Source organism: Scyliorhinus torazame, chromosome 9 (assembly GCF_047496885.1).
Source record: "Scyliorhinus torazame isolate Kashiwa2021f chromosome 9, sScyTor2.1, whole genome shotgun sequence".
Lineage (NCBI taxonomy): Eukaryota > Metazoa > Chordata > Chondrichthyes > Carcharhiniformes > Scyliorhinidae > Scyliorhinus > Scyliorhinus torazame.
The window spans coordinates 245,581,561-245,588,487 of NC_092715.1; the positions used below are offsets into that span (position 1 = coordinate 245,581,561).

Sequence of the window (6,927 nt, forward strand, 5' to 3'; positions counted from 1 at the left end):
AGCTCAGGTACAGAATGAGGGCTGCTGGGGTGGCACGGGTTCTTATACCCCGCCTATCAGAGCGGAGCTATCATACACTCTAACCAATAGAAAGCATACAATTTCCACCAATGGTGCTTTAGCCTATCAGGTACCGTAATACCTATAATACCACAGGTTCCATATCTGAACTTACCAGCGGTGAGGTTCAGAGGTCACGGGGCCTTGGGACAATGCGTTTTGGGCCATGCGCTCATTTTCAATTGGTTCCTTCTGACACACACGAGAGGGACAATGGGACTTTGGAAACCAATCCTACGATGGCCCCAATCGGGTTTTTCCTCTCGCAAGAACGCAGGGCAAGAGTGACAGTGTCACATGGCCTAAACTGCCAATCAGAAACTGATTTCTAACGCTGGTGAAATATTCCTGTTCCTCCTGCCATGATCCCTGCCAATGTGGTGCCACAAAATCCCACCTGGAGCCCCCCAAATGTTTGAAAGAACATGAACCAAGACTGGGCAGTCAGTGGAGACAAATGGAAAAATTGGATATTAAGGCCAATGCATCAAAGACCCTGGCCGGGATTCTCCCGCAACCGGCGGGGGGGGGGGGGGGGGGGGGGGGGGCGTACCGGCACCAAAGTGGCATGAACCACTCCACTTCCGGGGGCTCGGCTGGCACTGGAGTGGTTGGCGCCAGGCCAACCGGCGCCGATGGGCCTCCTCAGGCCGGGGCGAGTTGGCACATGCGCAGGAGCGTTGCCGTGTTTTCTGCGCATGCACAGAGGGTTCCATCTGCGTACCAGCCATCACGGAACCTTACACAGGCCGGCGCGGAGGGAGAGAGTGCCCCCACGGCACAGGCCCGCCCGCAGATCGGTGGGCACCGATCGAGGGCCAGGACACCGTGGGGGCCCCAACCGGGGCAGGATCCCCCCCGCGACCGCCGAGGACTCCGCAGGCCACCTTCAAATCCAGGTACCACCGGTATGGACCTTGTCCATTTCACACCGGTGGGACCGGCCACAAACGGGCAGCCGCATGGCCCATCGGGGCCCAGAGAATCACCGGGGACGGGGCCACTGCCAACGGCCCCCGGCCGGCGCGGCGTGATCCCCACCCCCGCCCGAAAACCGGCGCCAGAGAATTCGGCAGCCGGCGTCAGAACGGCGGGGCGGGATTCACGCTGTCCCCCGCCGATTCTCCAACCCGGCGGGGGGTCAGAGAATCCTCCCTGGTGTTCAAATGCTCTCAGTTCAATGTTGTGATTCACTTCAGCTTATCCATACTTGAATCAGCAACCCTAAATACTGCATGGACCTTGATGACAAGAACTGCAGTGAAAGTAGATTCAAGAACATGTTCCGTTAACACTGAAGAACAGCAGAGTTGTCTGAAGGATTCAGCTATGAACCGGTGCAAACTCTTACCTCTGAATGCGAAGGTTTGGGCTGAAGACAACTTTGGAGATTTAAACATGTAATGTTAGGTGGATAATTGAGTGCAATACACAGGGGATATCTGCACCAGCAACAACACAGAGGTCCTTCAGAATTCCCCGTGAATGCAGCATCTCGGGGCAGCACGGTAGCATAGTGGTTAGCACAATTGCTTCACAGCTCCAGGGTCCCAGGTTCGATTCCGGCTTGGGTCACTGTCTGTGCGGAGTCTGCACATCCTCCCCGTGTGTGCGTGGGTTTCCTCCGGGTGCTCCGGTTTCCTCCCACAGTCCAAAGATGTGCAGGTTAGGTGGATTGGCCATGATAAATTGCCCTTAGTGTCCAAAATTGCCCTTAGTGTTGGGTGGGGTTACTGGGTTGTGGGGATGGGGTGGAGGTGTTGACCTTGGGTAGGGTGCTCTTTCCAAGAGCCGGTGCGGACTCGATGGGCCGAATGGCCTCCTTCTGCACTGTAAATTCTATGATAAATTCTATGATTTCACCCTCCATTGGTCTACAGGAGCGTTGCTTGATAACAATTAAAAACACCAACTGGTTGGACTAAACATCAATCAAAGAAAAATTAGTAGTTCTCTTTGGTTCAGACATTACGGGATTTGAGGTGTGGGCAAAGTTTCAAAAGTAATAAGAAAAATGGAGAAAAGTTAATGAAAGACAAGGATGAGTCAGTGTTAGAGACACAAACTGCTATAAAAGTGAGAGGAGGTGAGGACACAGGTTAGAGACAGAGGAACGTTAGGAAGATACTCTGAGACGATACAGAAAAACAGTTCATTGTGAGTTTGAGAGAGGGTAAGAAATTAGGCCAGTTAATAAAGGCAGGTGCCATTTGCATCGTAACACCATTCAGGAGTCAGCGGAGCGATCGGCACTCGGTTCCTTCACAGAGTCAGAGTAACTGAAGCTGATCACATGGGAGCTGAAATGAAGAGTCTGGTGTTCATCCTGACACTCGGCCTCATGCTGCCCTCAGGTGCTTCTGGTGCCTACAATCCCGCTGAATCCTTCAATCTGCTCTGAGACGATGAGTTTTTCTGGAAACTGATCAAAATCTGCGATCATCCTATTTTACTTAACAACAGTGCGTATTGAAAATCCTTCGAGTGGCCAAGGTTGAGGAATAAATATTGATCTCTAACAAGGTGTATATATGTCATGTATATGAATGTGCAAAGCTTTTATTGATCAGTGGTCCAGGAATACAGTGATCATATTTGTTTCTGGTGTAAAAAGAACATTTTAGATGAAAACATGGATTAATTAAATTTGCGGCATCAGATTCAGTAAATCTGGGATTAAATCATGCTGAAGTGAAGATTCCCCTTTCAATCTTCAGTCTGAGACACAATTGGCCTCAGCAACAATGGAAAAGGGAGGAAAGTAAATCAGAAAGTTCCAGTCCCTGACCATTGTCATTGAGATGGCAGAGTGGTTAGCACTGCTGTCTCACAGTGCCCGGAACCCGAGATCAATTCCAGCCTTGGGTGACTGTCTATCGGAGGTTAGCACATTCTCCCCATGTCTTCATGCATTTCCTCCGAGTGCTCCCATTTCCTCCCACAGTCCAAGGGCGTACAGGTTAGGTGGATTGGTCATGCCAAATTGCCCCTTAGTCTCCAAAGGTTAGGAGGGTTTATGGGGATGCAGCTGGGGAGTGGGTCTAGGTGGGGTGCTCTTTCAGATGGCCAGTGCAGACTCAATGGGCCAAATGACCTCTTTCTGCACTGTAGGGATTGTATGATTCTAAGATTGTCAGGTCACTCATGTTCAAAGTGAGTCTGCGCATGTACCAGATGAGGACATGTTTGCATTTTCTTTGCATCGTCCCCTGTTGTTGTGGCTTCCAGACTCTGTCATGTAACAACATTGAGGTCCAACAGTGGAGGAGAAGAGGGCCTTGTACTGACCTCCTCTCCCTCCAACCTGCCTCCCTCTCACCTTCCTTTGAAGGTGTCAGTCTTTGTCACCTCCTCTGGTGCTGTAGCGTCAGTCCCACTGTGACACACCCAACATTATACAGTTGTTGCCTAGTGTGTGAGGGTGTGAGTTTGAGAAGAATAGTTTAAGATTGTTTAAGTTGAAGAACCATCCAAGTTATAATTTAAGGGATCAGGACTTCTCATTTACCGGTGGAGACAGTAGTAGACTGAAGCTGTGATGATCAGTAAAAACACACAATTAATCTCAATAATCCCTCAGTGTTTACAGATGGAATTTTCTCTCAGTTCCAGATCCTTCCCTGAGCTTTGATCAAAATGGCGACTCCATGGAGAAGGACGTGAGGCTTCTTCGGACGCAAATTGACAACGGGATTGAGCAGTTCGATGGGATACCGGATGCACCGCAGAATGAGGTCACATTAAGGATAAAGAGGCAATTGGAAATCATGAGCGCCTGCTGCTCGGGCACCTGTATGGCATCAGTAATTAGTCCGATGTGCAACTGGTGAAAAGGTAACAGCTCTATGTCTGTTTTCATAGAATAGTCTAGAAACATGGACACAAAACCAATCAGAAGTTAAGTCAAGATTGCATTTTAGGAATTCAATCTCCTGACAAGTTTCTTCATCTGCCAGCAGCTCATTTTGGGAATGCGGGGACTGAGGTTGGCAGTTCCTGAAGGATTTTCTGTCCACAATGGTTGGAAAATCCGGCACAGTTTGATGATCTCTATCCCCAATCTCCCACAACAGGCACTGGCAGGGGGAGCTCCACGCTGGGAGTGCAAATTCAGAAAATGCCTTGTCGGTGACTGTAAAATAATTTGAGTGAGTAGGGTCCATGTCAAGGAATTGTATTCTTGTAGTCACAGCAATGCAAAATATAATTTTAAAATAATTCAACTCTAACAACATTGATTCGTTTTCGTACTGAAATGTTCAGCAAACAATCACTTCATTAATATTCTTTTTCAGTGTCTGTACATCGCCATTTATTATACCCGAGATGAGATTCCAACTCAAATTCTGATGTGCCACATTTTTCTTCAATATGTCATCTGTGGCTCATGAGGACAGTTCAAGTGCAGGATGCTATTTTGTTGAGGGAGTTAGTGTACGGGAAACATCCACTAGATATATATAAATGAGGCAGGTAAGGACAGCAAACAGGTAAAATGGAAATGTGTCACTGGCATTACAGTTTTGGAGATTAGCATTCTATCCAAAGTCTTCTCTTCACCTCATGCATCTGAAGATGTTCAGGACCCTCCATCAGTGCTTTTTAAAGGGGATCATCAACAGCTTTCAGCTTCATTGTTGATTGATATGTACTGGCTCTTGCTGTGATTGTGATTGAAGCAGTTTTTGGTACTTTGCAGAGTTGCTTAACGTTGCTAAAGTCCACAGGGAGTCTTGTGGTCGGTGCTGAAGGACCTTCTCCTCACTGCAGGGATTCTGCACAGGCTACTTGCTCTCAGACATACAGGTTTTCATACCCCTTGGCCTAAACAATGCAATCAGAATAAGCAGAGGTCACACAGAGGAGGACAAGCAGCTGGAAGAGGGAGAAGGATGAGCGAGCGAAGGATTCTCAACAGGAGGATATATCTGCCTGAGATTTCAGGGAATTTTCGCTCCCTGAACCTCAGTAAGGGACAGTATGTCCAGTATCTCAGCTTGAAGAGATAGTTCATCAGTGAACTCTGTTACCTACTGTTATTTTGTGATTACCTCCGTGATAGCAGCCACTGTGCACACAAAGAACAGTAAAGATATAGGGCACGGTTCTCCGGCCTTGTTGCACTCTCGCTCAAGTGAAACGAGGCCGGTGAATAACGGGAGAGGCCAAAAACGAGAACCACGCCAGGAGCCAAACAGTTTGCGATGCAACCGGCCTGCTCTTGTAGGCAAAAGCAGATCTCGCCGTAGTGTGGTGAGAAACCAAGTATCACCATTTAAGCCCAATTTCCGTACAATTAACCGGAACCACCCAGTATCCAATGGCCTCCCGTCATTCAACGGCCTCCCAGCAAGTGGTCACACTGGCACCGATTCGTAATCCTTTTCATAAACATGAACCTGGGAGAAGGGCTTCTTCACAGTCAAAGTTCCTTGGGGTGCTTGGCTTGCCAACCCAGTGATCGGTGGGGTGTGGGGGACCCACCGCAGGGTGGACTGCCCAGAGAGGGTGGGGGAGGGGAGGCGCTGGGGGGGACAACAACTGGGGCCCAACCGTTCATGGCACCACCATGCCAATCACTGGATCGGCGTACCCATTCCTTGTCCCTGCCCAATCAGACCATGATGCCTGGACACTGTGCCTGAAGACTGCGAGAGGCAACAACACACACGCAGCAGCCAACATGGGCTGGTTTAGCACAGTGGGCTACACAGCTGGCTTGTAATACAGAACAATGTCAGCAGCGCAGGTTTAATTCCTGTACTGGCCTCCCCGAACAGGTGACGGAATGTGGCGACTAGGAGCTTTTCACAGTAACTTCATTGAAGCCGACTTGTGACAATAAGCTATTATTATGTTGGAGTTATAACTTTGTTCAGTAATGTTAAATTGGGGTTAGGGTTATGGATTAAGTAACTCAGTCGCTGCTGGACCCTGGCACTGGGAACGGGGATTATTATTATTAACATCCGAACACCCAGGGGATGGGACATAGCTCTGGGGACACGGCTGGAGGGTGTGTGAGTGCCAACTGAAGGGGACCAGCGCCCGCGGTCCAGGTGACGTTATGAACAGATGTCCGGGATAAAGTGCCTGGGGCCGTGTGGGGGAGTCCCGCAACAGCCCAGGGTGTACAGAACCGCTGGTCGATGACAAAGAAAAATATAGCACTGGAACAGGCCCTTCGACCTTCCAAGCCTGTACCGGTCATGATATCAACCTTTGCCAAAACCCTCAGCACTACCTTGTGCCGTATTCCCCTATACCCATCCTATCCATGTGTTTGTTAAGATGACTTTCGAACGTCGTTAATGTATTTGCTTCCACAACCTCCCCTGGCAACACGTTCCAGGCACTCACCATCCTCTCTGTAAATACCTGCCTCGCACGTGTCCTCTAAATTTTGCCCCACGAGCCTCAAACCTCTGCCCCCTGGTAATTGACCCCTCCACCCTGGGAAAGAGTGCCTGTCCATCCATTCTATCCATGTACCTCATAATTTTGTAGATATCTATTAGGTCACCCCTCAACCTCCGTCTTTCTAATGAAAACAGTCCGAGTTTATTCAGCCTCCCACATAGCCAACACCCTCCAGACCAGGCAACATCATGGTAAACCTCCTCTGCGCCCTCTCCAAAGCCTCCACATCCTTTTGGTAGTGTGGCGACCAGAATTGTGTGCAATATTCCAAGTGCGGCCTTACCAAGGTTCTATACAACTGTAGCATGACTTGATATAATCGATGCCCCGTTCAATGTCGGCAAGTATTCCGTATGCTTTCTTGACTACCTTGTCCACTTGTGTTACCACGTTCAAAGATCTGTGGACCTGCATGCCCAGATCTCTCTGACTTTCTATATTCCTGAG

General features: G+C 49.2%; 1 long non-coding RNA gene across 2 annotated transcripts; it reads left to right on the forward strand.

The window, feature by feature from the left end:
- Positions 1–2,175: 2,175 nt before the first annotated feature.
- Positions 2,176–4,292, forward strand: LOC140429785 (uncharacterized). Of its 2 annotated transcripts, none has more exons than XR_011949197.1 (2): positions 2,176–2,217; positions 3,667–4,292. It is a non-coding gene; the product is annotated as an uncharacterized lncRNA (long non-coding RNA). The 2 variants fall into 2 exon arrangements; XR_011949196.1 differs by having other exon boundaries at positions 2,186–2,233.
- The last annotated feature ends 2,635 nt before the right edge of the window (positions 4,293–6,927 follow it).